General features: G+C 42.2%; 1 pseudogene; it reads left to right on the plus strand.

Moving 5' to 3' along the window:
* The first annotated feature begins 422 nt into the window (after positions 1–422).
* Positions 423–542, plus strand: LOC145395374 (5S ribosomal RNA; annotated as a pseudogene).
* The last annotated feature ends 16,345 nt before the right edge of the window (positions 543–16,887 follow it).

The following is a 16,887-nucleotide window of genomic DNA, read 5'->3' on the forward strand; positions in this document are numbered from 1 at the left end:
AGTGAATTTTCACGTTGCTGCTCGTAACTAAACCGTGAGAGCACATGCTTTTTTATTTGTTGGGGGTCAATAAGCCCCATATCTTTGGCTTCCTGTACATATATATTAGTAGCCATAATGCTAACTCAACTAAGGCTGAGTAGACTAAAGACTGAGTACTGACTGCTATTTTGCAGAGAAATGCCAATAATCAAGAGTAAAGAATATAGGCACAGGTTGGTGGTGACCAGTTTTATCTAATTAAACTGGTAATGAAAGAAAATTTTAAAAAATGCAACTGAAAACTATTACGTAAAATTAATAGAAATGAATCAATAACCACCAGTAAGATAGTGCCTATAGACTTTAATGATAAATACCTAGGTGTGAGTGAGTGAGTATTATCTCGTTAATAACTTTAGAGCTAGGAGTTAATATCCTGGAATGAGGTCGCATACCACGTTGAGTACACCGCTTCCTGTCCGATCAGCGAAGTTAAGCAACGTTGGGTCTGGTTAGTACTTGGATGGGTGACCGCCTGGGAACACCAGATGCTGTTGGCATGACGTTCTCCCTATGTGTCAAGTGGGGTTGGTGGAAGTTTAGTGCCCCTCCCTGAAAAACAATTAACTCTAAGCCCTTGGCCACCCCGTTTGGGATACATGGCGTCTGGCAATGAATGAATGAATGAATGAATGAGGTCACCAGATGTCATGGGAGGATGTGAATTTGTGAATTAGAAATGTTAGATGTTACTTAAAAATAGAGATAAGGAATTAACTTGTGAAAATCAAGCAGTAAGTTGTACTTTATTCCAGATTACTTCGCCGATTCTCTAAGGATGAGAAGTTATAAACTTTCTCAACAGTACACAGCAGAGACTAATTACTCACGCATGCTGTTTGTTAATACTGTTAGCCTCTTGAGAAAGTGACTCCACGCCTGACAATCAATAACTAATGCTAATAATAATAAACAGGTTCTTGCCGGTGCTTAACTCCTGGTTGGCACAACGGATTTAAATTTGATACAAAAGAGCTGGCCTAAGTACCAGTTATAAATATTGTAGAGTTAGTGCAAGCTAGGAGCGGAAACTAAAATAAGCTTAATGTGGAGAAATAAAACACGAGTCTAATTACATTAAGCTCAAAGAAAAGAACTGTAAATTTATTCATTACAATGAAATAAATTTACGTTATATGAATCTCAAAAATGAAATCAAAATAACAAGGAGAATACACTCACTCGCTTATTCAAAAGCTAATTAAACTTAAGCCAAGAAAAATGAACAGAAATACTGGTCAGTGTATGGGAGCCGAAACAAAAGTCTGGACACCTGTGATGAACATCAAAACGCTGCTATTCGCTGTAAGCCCACTTCGCCAATTCACTGTCTAGGTGGAGATTCAGGAACTCTCTGTACAATGGAGGCACTGCTCTACACTGGGCATAAACGGTCTTATCCTCGAGGTGAATCAAAGCTGACTAAATTCAAACGGGGAAAAGAGGTACCGGTAGGGGCTGGCCGTGTTTGCCGGATGTAGGCGTGGCCTAACTCAACGGTTAACTGAAAGTGACCGAACAATATAGGCTCACAATAAATCACTCAGTGAAATCACTAGTGTTGAGGGTAAGAATGGTCACTTGTGAAACAGTGACAAATGTTCTGAAAAGCATCCCAATCAAAGTGAATGCGGGGATGGTTGAACTGAGTGATGCCCAGTGGGAATTCCACTAGAGTTTGTGGTTTTCTCACTAAAGTACAATGTCACGAATTTGTATGAATACACTCGCACAAATTCTTGACACTGTTCCTTCCAAGAGAAGAAAAAAATACAAGAGAGACCCAAATTCAAGATCCGATCATTTCGAGATGCCTGGACACACTGCGTTTGAAAGACTGGAGATCATAGGAAGCAGGAAATACAGACAGAGAGAGACAGTTACAGAGTTGACATGTTGCATAAATGAAGGACTGGGAGTAACGGTTAACTCTTGCATTAGAGAGCTGGACAGAAAAGGGATGAGAGTTTACTGCTTGACGGGTGCTACATGCCCGTCATAGAGGTGAAGGAATGCATGCAGAAAGTTCAGAGGAGCAGCGACCATTGAAGTAACGATAGAAAAGAGATAAAGATGCAACAATGCGGTGAAGAGACAGGTTGAAGGGAACCAGTAAGAGGAGGAGAGTTAATGAGATGAAAAGTCTTTGACTCCACCCTATTGAGAAGAGCTGTATGTGGAGAACCTCCACACACAAGCGAGTTGTACTCCACACAGGGGCAGATAAAACCCGTGTATAGAGTCAACAATTGTGCAGAGGTAAAAAAGAAACGGAGTCGGCTTAGCACACCTAATCTCTTGGAAGCAGATTTTACAAGAGATGTAATATGAATATTCAAAGATAAGTCCCGAGTGAATGAAACCCTGAGCATGTTCAAGGATGATGCAGGATCAAGCTGAGTATTATTAAACATTTGTGGGTATACCTGTGGAAGATTTTGTCGGGTTGATAGGTGTAAGAACTGAGTCTTAGATGCATTAAAAACAACAAGATTATTTTTACCCCAGTCAGAGATACGAGCCAGTCAGACATTAGGTGTGCCATAGCCTCATCCCTTGTTTGTTGAAGTAACTGCTGAGATAGACGTTGCGGGACCTGAATGGAAAGGTGAAGGGTGGAGTCATCAGTGTATGAGTGGATAGGGTTAGATGTACAGCTTAGAAGGTCATTGATGAATAAAAGGAAGAGAGTTGGTGATAGGACAGAGCCCTGAGGAACACCACTGTTGATAGATCTAGGAGAAGAACGATGGCCGTCTACAACAACGGCTATAGAACGACCAGAAAGGAAGCCATAGAGGAAGGCACAGATAGAAAGATAGAAACCGTAAGAGGGCATTTTGGAAATTATAGATTTTTGCCAGACTCGATCGAAAGCCTTTGAGATGTCAAGTGCAATAGCAAAGCTTTTGCCGAAGTCCCGAAAGGAGGATGACCAGGAGTCTGAAAGGTAGTTGAGAAGATCGCCAGTGGAGCATCCCTGACGGAACCTATACTGACGATCAGAAAGAAGGTTGTGATAGGAAAGATGCTTTAAAATTTTTCTATTAAGAATTGACTCGAAAACTTTTGAGATACAGGATGATAAAGGAATTGGACGGTAGTTAGAGGGTTGGCAATGGTCACCCTTCTTTGGGAATGGCTGAATGAGACCAAACTTCCAGCAAGAAGAGAAGGTACAGTTTCTTTTTTCTTTTTTTTTTCTTTTTTCTTAATGAATAGAGGAAGGAAAAACAAAGAGAAAAAAAATAAGTCCATGTGCCTAAAGGCATCCTCCATTCATAAAATACTTATAATAACTGGATTTAAAATTGAAAAGATTAAATGTATGTGGGAAGCAACTCCCAGGAAGTGAATTCCAAAGAGAAGTAGTTCTGGGGATAAATGAATTTTGATAAGCAGAGGTTCTGCATTGTGGGAAAGAGAGTATGAGTTCATGGGCGCTCTCAGCTGCCCGAGTAGTTCGGGAGAAAATGTGAAGGGGAGGCTTAATTGAAGCCAGTTCGTTAGAGCACTTACGGTAAAAATATCGATAAAATAGTGCTAAAGAAGCAACATCTCTACGTACTGATAACGGAGGAAGGTCCTGCGTTATGGCAGGATTATTGATTAATCTAATGGCTTTATTTTGAATTATGTCCAACTGCTTTAATCCAACCGCTTCACATCCAATCCACAGTGGTGAACAGTATTCGATCTGAGAACACACATGACTCTTGTATATTGTGGGCATCTGCTCGTCAGTGAAGAACTTACGAACTCTGTACATAAGTCCCACTTTCTTAGAGGCATTTTTAGCAAGGGGTTTAGCATAAGCTGTCCAGCTTAAGTTGGGGTTTAGAGTAACACCTAGGATATCAACTGTAGTGGATATGGGAATACTGAGATCATTTAAAATTATGTGAGAGTCTGAGGGATTCTTTCTATTGGAGAAATTAATGTATTTAGTTTTCTGAGCATTAAATGAGACCATATTTTTTTGTCCCCATTGATTAATTTTAGAAAGGTCCTGGTTCAGAGAAATTGCTGTGTTTATTTGGGAACTTATAATATCAAATTGTGTAAAGGAGGTACTAAATGTGAAAGAACTATGTAGGGTCGAGTCATCAGCATAAGAGTGTATTGGGTTGTGCGTGACAGATAGGAGGTCATTTATATGTATGAGAAAGAGGGTTGGCGCCAAAACTGATCCCTGAGGTATGCCAGCATTAATGGAATGAAACTGAGAATAAATTCCATATACCATGACCAGTATTTTTCTACTATGAAGGTAAGAAGAAATTAGAGGAACCAGTGATGCAAGGCCATAGTGTGACATCTTGGACAATAAGGCCTGGTGCCATACTCTGTCACATGCTTTTAAAGTATCAAGTGCTACTGTGTGTGTTTCACCGTGTTGGTCTATTGTTTTGTTAATCTGATGGGTAAGAAGACAAAGAATATCTACAATTGAATGTTCCTGTCTAAATCCATACTGCCAATCATTGATCAATATATTGATTTCTAGAAGCTTGATTATGTGTTTGTTAATTAGTGTCTCAAAAACTTTACCGAGAACGGAAGTTATTGCAATTGGTCTATAGTTTGATGGATCAGAAGTTGTCCCCTTTTTAGGAACAGGATGGATATTTGCTTCTTTCCAAGGGGCTGGAAAAATTGAGGTACGGATGCATAAGCGGAAAAATTTTGCTAATACAGGAGCCAACACTGAGGAGCAATTTTAAGTACTATTGAAGGAATTTCATCTGAACCAGTGGCTTTGTCTGCTGATAGATTCTGTAATACGGCTTGTACGTGTCTGGTGTGAATCATGAAATGAGGTATTTGAGGGGAATCAAAATCAAGCACAGGAATATTATGATTTTCTGAGTTTAGGGTTGAGTTTGTTGAAAAAATGTCAACAAGAAGGTTGGGTTTTCCCCGTGGGTAACTTACTAGATTTCCATTGGGGGACTGTAACGGTGGAATGGAAGAGGTGGTAGTGAAGTTAGGTTTGAATGAATTAAGGGTTGACCAGAATATTTTGTTATCATTTGGATTGTTTACTAGTTTGTTACCATGTCTATGTAGAAAGTTTGATTTAGAAAGATTAATAATAGTTTTGGCACGGTTTCTGGTACTTTTATAATAGTTAAAGGCTTCTTTGGTTTTGGTCCTTGAATAAGTGTTATACGCTATTGTTTTATGTTCTGTTACTCTAGCATAATTGTGATCAAACCATTTAGGAGAATTACATCTTTTTCTGTAACTATGATGGAGAATGAATGTTTCCATGCCGACTTTAATGAAATTCTGTATGTGGCCCAATGTTGAATTTGCATCATGGGAGAAAAAGGAGGTCCAAGGAACATCCAGGAGAAAATTTTGAAGTCCCTCCCAGTCTGCCCTCTCGTAATGCCATTTAGTCATCACGACAGGTTCAGAGCAGGAGGGTGTGGTAGGTGTGAAACTGGTGGCTTGAATCAGACAATGATCAGAGGATCCGAAGGGGGACTTAACTTCGATATTATAGTTATCTAAATTGGTTGTTAGAAACAAGTCCAATAGGTGGAGATTTTGATCGGGGTTGTCTGGTACACGGGTGGGTTGACTGACTAACTGGGTGAGATTAAATGGGTCTGCAAATAGCTCACATTCAAGACGAGAGTCATCAGTTCTGGGTGAATAAGTGAGCCATTCGACATTATGGACATTAAAATCACCCAGAATAGTAATTTCTGATGCAGTATTAATGTTGAGGACACTTAGTTGTGAAGACAGAGTCAAATAAACTCGGCTCTGAAGGGGCATTAGGAGAACGATAAACACAACAGAAATACTTAATTTTACCAAAAGAATTTAATTTGTATATGGAATAGTCGAAAAAAGGACAATTAAATTTAGCAATCTCCTCCTGGGCAATTTCTGATTTTGCAAAGCAACATACGCCTCCTTTGGGTCTGAAATTTTGAATCAAGATATAACCAGGAAAATTATATCTAGCTAAATCAGAGGTGGAGCTTACTTGTGTCTCTGTCAGAAAAGCAGACGAAAGAGTTTACCTAGGTAGGGTGTAAGCACAGAAGCACAGTTCTTGAGAACAACAGGAGGGACTCCATCAGGCCAGTGTGCCTTGTTAGTATTGAGGCCTGTGATGGCAGAAAATACATCAGCTGAAGAAATTTTTATGTCAGCTATGAGGAAGTCAGAGGGGGGAAGTGATGGAGGAACAGCACCAGAATCGTCTAAGGTGAAATTGGAGGAGAAAGTCTGAGCGAAGAGATCTGCTTTATCAGTAGAAGAAATAGCTACAGAACCATCAGAGTAGAAAAGAGGAGGGATGGATGATGGGGTAAAGTTGTTAGAAAGGTTTTTGGCAAGGTGCCAGAGGGAGCGGGAAGAATTCAAGTTGGAGAGTTGAGAGCATTTAGTATAGATGAAATTATTTTTAGTACAGGAAAAAACAGACTTAGCACAATTCTGGCAGAAACATAAGCAAGATGTGATTCAGGGGTGGGTTGGCTCTGGTACCTTTTATAGGCCTTCTCCTTGTAGTGGACAGCATTAGAACAAGCGTGATTAAACAAAGGCTTTCTTGTATTAGTCAAAGGATATGAAAAAGGAATGTATGCTTCCATGCCCGAGAGAATAACCTCCGTAATGCACGAGGCACACTCAGATGGCTCCTGGCCATGGTAGCAACAATCATTCCAGGGAAAATCAAAGAAGTACAGCCTGAGGGCCTCCCAATCCACAGCTCCAAAGTGCCACAGACGACGTTTCTTTGGAGGGTTCAGAGGCAGTACTGGAGCGATAGGACAGGTTAAGGTGATAAGGTTGTGATCGGAGGAGCCCTACAGAGAGAAAAGATTAACAGTGTAAGCAGAAGGATTAGTTGTAGGGAAGAGGTCAAGTATGTTGGAGCTCTCTCCAAGGCGGTCAGGGATATGGGTAGGGTGCTGTACAAGCTGCTCTAGGTCATTAAGGATAGAAAAGATGTAGGCTTGTTCACCAGGTGGATCAGTGAAAGGAGGGGTGAGCCAAAGGTGGTTGTGAATATTGACATCTCCTAAAATGGAGATTTCAGAGAAAGGAGAAATGGATAGAATTTGTTCCATCGTAGAAGTAAGATAGTTGAAGAATTTTTGATAGTCAGTAGAATCAGGAGATAAGTAAACAGCTCAGATAGTCAGAAAATGTCAGGATAGCCGAAGCTAGAGAGTAGAGAATTCAGAAGAATCAAGTTCAGGAACATGAGACCAAGATAAGTCGTTGCGTATATATACACAACAGCCACCTTTGGCTTTGAAATGAGTATAGAGAAAGTAGGAGGGTACAGAAAAGGGTTTGCTGTCAGTTGCCTCAGACAGCTGAGTCTTAGTTAAAAAAAGGAGGACGAGAGGTGGTGCTCAACGGAGCGAAAGTTAAAGGAAAGGCCACAAATGTTGCAGAAATGAAGAAGTGAGTCAGATATTGGTTCCAGGCGGCTCAATTCGTCACCGGAAGAGGGGCGGAAGGTGGAGGCATTTATGGTTCCACCCCCTGGAGACTCCAAGGCTGGGTGTTCAGATGCTATATTTTTAAATTTTAGAAAAGGAAGTGTAGTGTGTACTGTGCATGTAGTTTGGTGTAGATAGTTAGAGAAATTTGTATTGGAGAGCATGCTGGCCTACTCTCTGCGTTACTGAGACAATGAAAAAGTTCAGCAAAGGGACTAGCAGGAACTAGCCCTGAGGGCTGATGAAATGGGAGCTCCAGCTCTCCCTGTCATCAGCTTTCCATCCACCTTGGGAGTACTTCCCTGCTCGACTGGTGCTACAGTCTACTCCTCCGCCAACAAGGAAAGACGGAGGTTGGTTTAGACATAATAAATAATATTGAGGTTGGCGAAGATATACTCTCTCCGTAAGCCTTCTACTGTAGTATCTTTTAAAGGGCATTCCTGTCACCTCTTTTTACCAGTATATACCTATATCATTATCTGGTAGGTTAACCATGTCAGGCTTTTATTACTATCACCTTAGTAAAATTATGAAATCGAATATTTGACTTCTCCCTGTGACCCTGACGTTCCACCGACTGTTCTCAAAATCTAAATATTTCATTCTTGCTTGACCCCTATTCCTTCCCAAAAGTCAGGTTCAAATCTGATCAAAGTTGTATAAGCCTACTTTGCCCTGTGACTTTGACTCTTGACCTTTTTTGAAAATTACCGCCTGTGAGATGCCGAAATACTAGTTCCCGAGGTGTTTTCTTCCTCAAATGATTTCTATGTGGAACTTTTCGTCTGTCCCTAATGTCAGCATCTTCAGAGCTAGGCTTAACATGTGCTTGGCTCATTCTGACAAATGGATTGGAATGAGTGAAAGGGAAAGCTTTTGAGGCAGCACGTAGATGTACAAATGAAGTGACTAATCGATGATATATATAATTTTTTTTTTGTTGGTCAGTCACTCCTGCAGGTGTAGCTTTGACCTGACCAAATGGGAGAGGAAGAAGGAACAATTAGGTATCTATCTCTCGCCAAGGCAACACCTCCACCCCTGAGCTCAGTGAGACTAACTCTCCATCGTCAGCAGCCAACGGAGGATGGGCTTCTCCTATCCTTACTGCCGACCAGGACGCTGACGGCCCTCCGTCCCTCCCGCCTATCTGGACGTTGAGGACTCTCCATCCTCTGCTGACCTGGATCAGGGCTCTCCTTCCTTGGTTCCTCCATCTGCTGCTGACAGTTGGGTGAGCCTCACACCATCGCTGCTCTCTTAGAGCCCTCTTTATCTAATACATGCCAACACACTGACAGGCTTCATCTGCCCGCGTCCATTCTTCCATGGGAAGGTGAACGAATCTAAAACAACAACAACAGGTATAGGAAGGAGCAGGGTCAAGGTCAAGGTAAGACCACCATGTCAGGTCAGCACAATTGAGGAGGACAATCAATCAGCAATAGACAAGATAAAGGTCCCAGGGACGTCATGTGGAGAAATATCTCTGATTTCTTCACTTTTCTAGTCTCTCTCTGGATGGACTCTGTACAGTCTGAAACGTTAGAGAAATCAAGAACTAAATGTGTTTCCTGTTTTTCCTTCCTGCCCATTCCTATCCTAGGTCAGTGTTTATCAAACTTTTTCACTTCATTCCCCTCTTGTAGGGAACTTTACATCCTCGTGGCCTCCCATCAACTTTCTCTGAAGCCCCTCACAAATAATGATGAAAAAACTGCTTTGGTGCTCTCCATTTATTTTAATGCTTACAATTATCAATCAGAATGCATATTTTGATACATATTAATGGGATAAATGACAATGAGTTCTTTCAGTCACTCGACTGATTCGAAGTTGAGTCACTGATAAAGCACATCTCATATCTGGGTCCACATGTAATCGGTTTCGGCTTTTACTTTTTATGTGTAGAAGGGTGGAGATAACAGATTCACCTAAATATGTTGTGGAAAAGGCAAGAGGGCTCTACATACTGTTTCACAGACACACTTTGATGTGCACCCACACACCAAAGTTTCTGTACCCCTCCTGGATGGAAGGAAGTGGAAGTCAGGGTTAGAGAGGGGGCCAGCGAACAGACAAACGTGAACTGTAATTTGGTCTGGAGCTACAAGGCGAATGGTGAGAAGTTAATGAAACTGAATATGAAACATTTTCATGTTAAACACATGCAAAATACTATGCGTTCGTAACATACATAGCACATATTTTAACATAGACTACTATGTTATCATGAAGTCCTGTGAAAGTGGTTGAGACTCGACCCATTTGTTTCAGATCCTCATCATACAAAAAAAAACTCCGAGCCAGTTGTCTATAAACTGCGATTGGTCATTATCACTACAGTGATAAGTTTTGTAAAGATGTTATTCCTGGATTGTCTATAGCTGTAGTATCGAACGAGTGTGGATTTAATGCTGATTCCCACAGTAGCTATGCGGATGGTTGTAAATGTTAACATTATTCGATGTAGGCGAATAAACCACATTGTGATGGGCAGCGGAGAGCAGTCACCAATAATTAACTATAACCAGATGAAATTAGAAGAAAACAACACAAAATATTATGAGACAACTAAGATACAGCTTTGGCATCCTGCTCCGCCTTGTTATCCAAGCCTTAACTGTTGCTTCACCTCATACGTGCATTATTTTCCTTCAGTCTCTGCCTCTTCTATTACTCTTACTTCCTGGTATCCTCTTACTGCATGCCATCATATTCCTTAGGCAGTTTCTAGTCGTCCGGTCCTATAACCCCTACTGTATAACATTATTCATCACATCATCACTCCTACACAAACGACGTTAGCACAAGACTGCTGAATCTGTCACTATCATCAATGGCACTACAACTACTAACCTCCTTTTTCCACAGACCGTGTCTAATTTCCCTCACAATACTACTACTGCTACTCCTACAACTAATCCACTATAAGGCTGTATAATAATACATATGATTGTTCTTATGTCTGTGAATCTCCCAACCACATTTTCCCCGTCCCACGGTCGACAACTCGTCACTTACCCCACACTGTTGCCCCAACTGCACCCCCCTCTCTCTCAGCCACCATCGACCCTACTCCTCCCCCACTCCGACACCACACTACCCCCCACCTCTTGACTGAGCCACCAAGCCTGTTGTCCACCCTTTACCGGTGAATATACCATACGTGGTATGCATTAACCCGCCCCGTCCCGTCAACGTATGGGTACGTTGGAACGTTTTGCATTTGTCAGTCCCAGCAACGTACTGGTACGTCCCCCCCTCACGCCACTGTCTCAGCAATTCACCTGTTACCAGTGACCTGGCCGGTAAAGATATTCAGGGCCAGAGTGATTCCCCAATCGATGACAATGAGGAGGACAAAGTTTACATAGCATTAGAAGAAGAAACAGTCAGAAATAATGATCAGGTAATTTGGCAAAAAAAGGTCAGGTATGGTGATTAGTTAGTGAGTGAAACAATGCTTATAATGCCTATATTACTGCTTGAAAACCAACACACTCTCATAGTACATATAAATTCATACCAAGTAAATAAATAAATACCGTTTATGAGTTGTGTGAAATAGTTACCCTCCCATAGAACTCGTTTTCTTTGGTGCCAGCATGTTAGAAAACCCAGTCAGGTAAGGAGGAACTCCTACCTAGATCGAGTATTTTAAACCTCAGGTAAGCGATTTCTCTATGAATTTTCGATGTTTCTCACCAAAAGCGGAGGTTTTAGCCAAAAACAAAATTTTCGAAAATACCTCGTGATTGGGGGATGTCGGAGGTGTGGAAAACCTCAGGACGGGACGGGTTAATAATGGGAGAAAGGCAATCGGGAGCCGAATGCTAATCGCCTGCCAGAATATGCTGTTGGCCAAGTCCAAGATTTAGGCAATATCTTGATACCCGGAAGGTTCCATGTTGATAGCTCAAGCTGTTTATGAAATATAATGGTGCTAAAGGCGGCCGATATAAAACTAGTTGACCTTTGGTAGCCATTTTGGTGACCATGATATTGACCCCGAAAGCCCATTTTCAAAGTCGGCCAAGATTTTGGCCGTCTCTTGACACCTCTGAAGGTTCAGTGTTGATAGCTCAAGCCGTTCATGATGTAAAATGGGAACACACACAGACACACACACACACACACACAGACACACACACACACACACACACACACACACACACACACACACACACACACACACACACACACACACACACACACACACACACACACACACACACACACACACACACACACACACACACACACACACACACACACACACACACAGATACAGACAAATTTTTTTTTTTTTTTTTTTTACGTGTCCGACTCTGGCCCAAGGCTTCAGAGCCTATTTCCTGGGGGCAGTGTCCTATCCCAAGGCCCAGTAGTCCTTCTACCCCTCCACATGTCACCACTTTGGCGCTAACACCCACCATCCATATTGAATACATGCTAGGGCTGTCTCATACAGGACTGGTGTACGCTGCAAAGCAGGATGGTAACAGTTTTGTCAAGTCGTCAGATACCGATGCGAGACATTCGGCCTCTGTGTCCAGTCGTTTGTTTGTTTGTCCACTAACTCTTCCTAGGCTATTTGATGGATGTCAGTGAAACATCACAGGTGTATTTTAGTGGGCTGTAGGCATCTCATGCAGTATGTCATTTTTGCCAAACAGCTGTAGTGATCCCACAAAGGACTACAGTGGGTTGTATTACCATGGCGAAGTGCTATAGAGAAGGTCCAATGGTAATGATAAGAGCGGTCTGTGGTCGTTTCTGTGGTTAATAGATCAGTGCTCAGCAATATTGGCACGTTTGGGTCTGCAGTTTTTATATGTAATGTTAGGAATACTACACATCAATGTTGTTATTGTTGTTATTATTTTAATAATTATTATCTCCCGCCTGTAGAAGGCGGAGCGATGATGTTTTTGCCTGTATCTGTGTGAGTGTGTGTGTGTGTGTGTGTGTGTGTGTGTGTGTGTGTGTGTGTGTGTGTGTGTGTGTGTGTGTGTGTGTGTGTGTGTGTGTGTGTGTGTGTGTGTGTGTGTGTGTGTGTGTGTGTGTGTGTGTGTTCCCATTTTACATCATGAACGGCTTGAGCTATCAACACTGAACCTTCAGAGGTGTCAAGAGAGGGCCAAAATCTTAGCCGACTTCGAAAATGAGCATTCGGGGTCAATATCATGGTCACCAAAATGGCTACCAAAGGTCAACTAGTTTTATATCGGCCGCCTTTAGCACCATTATATTTCATAAACGGCTTGAGCTATCAACATGGAGCCTTCCGGGTATCAAGATATTGCCTAAATCTTGGACTTGGCCAACAGCATATTCTGGCAGGCGATTAGCATTCGGGTCCCGATTGCCTTTCTCCCATTATTAATGCATACCACGTACGGTATATTCACCGGTAAAGGGTGGACAACGGGCTTGGTGGCTCAGTCAAGAGGTGGGGGGTAGTGTGGTGTCGGAGTGGGGGAGGAGTAGGGTCGATGGTGGCTGAGAGAGAGGGGGGTGCAGTTGGGGCAACAGTGTGGGGTAAGTGACGAGTTGTCGGCCGTGGGACGGGGAAAATGTGGTTGGGAGATTCACAGACATAAGAACAATCATATGTATTATTATACAGCCTTATAGTGGATTAGTTGTAGGAGTAGCAGTAGTAGTATTGTGAGGGAAATTAGACACGGTCTGTGGAAAAAGGAGGTTAGTAATTGTAGTGCCATTGATGATAGTGACAGATTCAGCAGTCTTGTGCTAACGTCGTTTGTGTAGGAGTGATGATGTGATGAATAATGTTATACAGTAGGGGTTATAGGACCGGACAACTAGAAACTGCCTAAGGAATATGATGGCATGCAGTAAGAGGATACCAGGAAATAAGAGTAATAGAAGAGGCAGAGACTGAAGGAAAATAATGTACGTATGAGGTGAAGCAACAGTTAAGGCTTGGATAACAAGGCGGAGCAGGATGCCAAAGCTGTATCTTAGTTGTCTCATAATATTTTGTGTTGTTTTCTTCTAATTTCATCTGGTTATAGTTAATTATTGGTGACTGCTCTCCGCTGCCCATCACAATGTGGTTTATTCGCCCACATCGAATAATGTTAACATTTACAACCATCCGCATAGCTACTGTGGGAATCAGCATTAAATCCACACTCGTTCGATACTACAGCTATAGACAATCCAGGAATAACATCTTTTCAAAACTTATCACTGTAGTGATAATGACCAATCGCAGTTTATAGACAACTGGCTCGGAGTTTTTTTTTTTTTTGTATGATGAGGATCTGAAACAAATGGGTCGAGTCTGAACCACTTTCACAGGACTTCATGATAACATAGTAGTCCATGTTAAAATATGTGCTATGTATGTTACGAACGCATAGTATTTTGCATGTGTTTAACATGTTTCGTATCCAGTTTGATTAAGTTTCTCACCATTCGCCTCGTAGCTCCGTTCCAAACTACCGCTCACGGTTGTTCGTTCTCTGGCCCCCTCTCTAACCCTGACTTCCACTTCCTTCCACCCGGGGGGCTACAGAAACTTTGGTGTATGGGTTTACTACTTACACTAGCCCGCCATGGCCCAAGGAAAATTGTGAAGTGGTCCCCTTGGCAGCCATGGCTCCAAGTTTGAGAATCAGTGTCCATGGCTGAACAGTTTTCTGATTCAGCATTCATCGTTCCACCTTCATCTTCTCTATTCCTTCTTTCCTCTGAGACTTTTTCTTTTAGTCCATCTTCTTACTATCACTGTTTTTTCCACTTTCTGTTCATTCAGCCCTCTAGGTGCTTTGGGATTACGTGACAATGCCAATAATGTGGCTAAGTCACAGTAACTTATAGCGCTTGCACTCATCTGATTCAACCCATTGTGCTCAGTTTGTTATAATTGTAATCGACTTTCCTCTTCCTTGCCCAAACTTCAAATCTTCCATTAAGTTTAGTCCAAATCCAATCAAACTTCATTATGGGGTGCAACCTTTGACCTTGCCCTGTGACCCTCGACCTTAAAGTCAATACCCTTCATCCTTGCCTTCTCCCCCGGTCCACCTAGTTTGGCTTAAATTGGATAAGAAATTTCTAAGTCAAATTTACAATGTAAACCTAACCTGAGACCTACTCTTTACAAAAACAATCGGTCAATTCTTGGAAAGATCCTTAACCCATCCATCAAATTTTGCTCACACACCAACAGACAGAATGACACACACACACACACACACACACACACACACACACACACACACACACACACACACACACACACCGAGCAAAATAATACGCCACCCTCGCTAACCCACAGGCGGGTGTAACAGTGACAGCGTTAGCATCTCTGTGCCACACCCTCAATTATCATAACCATAAAAATCAGTATCTTTATGTAAAGTACCTTATAGTCAGTTTAGGTCGGTATAAGAATTACGTATAAAAGTGTAATAACTTTTAACCACAAAAATCATGATAAAACTGCAAACCAGCTTCCTAAACCGATGGCAAGACGGCGCTGTGCACTGAAGTAACCAGGTAATGCAAACGGTTGTTATTCCAGTATCGTCTTGTATATATTATGACAATGTGACTCGTACTCTCTTTGGTTAAGGAAGCTACCTGACATTTCATCCTTAGCTATTTATTTCTGAATTAGGGTGGCTGGTATCCATTTGTATCTAATTCATGGAGAGTATGGCCATGTTAAAAGAATTTATGTAACACAGATGAAGAGAGGAAGGTGTTGTAAAAAAAAATAAACCGATTGGGAAAAGGTGCTAGGAAGTCTCCTTAACCGACGAGATTACGGGCCCGTGTACCTGGATTAGTCTATATTAAGTCAGCTCAAGAACAAAACCTCCTCGGAAAGATAGTGATGATATTAAAAAAGATATAAGTCGCATACTCGAAACATTTAAGGTGTAATGTGATGAATTAATCGCTCAGGGGAAAATGCTACAATCTAAAGGAAGGAAAGAATGAGAATAGAACAAGCAGTGTGACCTGTGTGTGTGTGTGTGTGTGTGTGCGTGTGTGTGTGTGAGTGTGTGTGTGTGTGTGCGTGTGTGTGTGTGAGTGTGTGTGTGTGTGTGTGTGTGTGTGTGTTCTTACCTAATTGCTCTTACCTAATTGTATCTTTACAGGAATGAGTCAAGCTCGTACTGTCCCGTGTCTTAAACCATATTTATCGTACATATCCTTAAATTTCTGAATTGTTTTCGCACACACTATTTCATTCGGTAGTACATTCCATTGATCAATTGCTCTGTTTGGGAAACTGAATTTCCTTACGTCTTTATCACCTCTCTTCTTATGCAGTTTTTTGCAGTGTCCTCTTGCTGATGCTTCTCCATATGTTAAGTAATCATTTATGTCTATTTTCTCCTTTCCTGATATGCATTTATATAGCATTATCATGTCACCTCTTTTCCTTCTCTCCTGTAGTGTTGGTACATTCAGTTTATTTAGTCTTTCTTCGTAGCTTAGATCCCTTAAGCTTGGTATCCATCTTGTAGCGGCCCTTTGAACTTTTTCAATCTTGTCTATGTGTTTTTTGAGATGAGGACTCCAGACTACTGATGCATACTCCATGGTTGGTCTGATGAATGATGTGTGTGTGTGTGTGTGTGTGTGTGTGTGTGTGTGTGTGTGTGTGTGTGTGTGTGTGTGTACAATTAGTGGGTGGTAAAACCCCCAAATGCTGCTGCTACTACTATTACTACTACTACTACTACTACTACTACTACTACTACCACCAGCACCACCACCACCAACACCACCACTAGTACTACTACTACTATTAATGACAACAGTAATTATATTCCAAGAATACGGTGTCCTGGGTTGGAAGGGCGGTGTGATCTGTGAGGGGAGTGTCAGGCTGCCAGCAAACCGTGAGGGTGAGGGTTTTGGGGTGGATGAGGGTGTTGGGGTGTGAGGGTGGAGGGGGAGTGTGCGGTGCAATAAATAGGGGAGTGTCGGTGTGTCCGCGTCACTGGCAGCCTGACCCTGAGTGGCCGACTGCCTCACCCGCCGCTGCCTGACCATCGTCTCTCCACTGGTGAGTCTTGAGAGTGTGGTACCGTGCTGGTTGGCTGAGGGTGTTAGTGTGGTAGTGGTGTGGCTGACGGTGTTAGTGTGGTGGTGATGTGGCTGACGGTGTTAATGTGGTGGTGGTGTGGCTGACGGTGCCAGTGTGGTGGTGGTGTGGCTGACGGTGTTAGAGTGGTGCTGGTGTGGCTGACGGTGTAAGTGTGGTGCTGGTGTAGCTGACAGTGTTAGTGTGGTACTGGTGTGGCTGACGGTGTTAGTGTGGTACTGGTGTGGCTGACGGTGTTTGTGTGGTGCTTGTGTGGCTGACGGT

This window comes from Coenobita brevimanus, chromosome 30 (assembly GCF_032717465.1).
Source record: "Coenobita brevimanus isolate Jiangsu-jjx chromosome 30, ASM3271746v2, whole genome shotgun sequence".
NCBI classification, from domain to species: domain Eukaryota; kingdom Metazoa; phylum Arthropoda; class Malacostraca; order Decapoda; family Coenobitidae; genus Coenobita; species Coenobita brevimanus.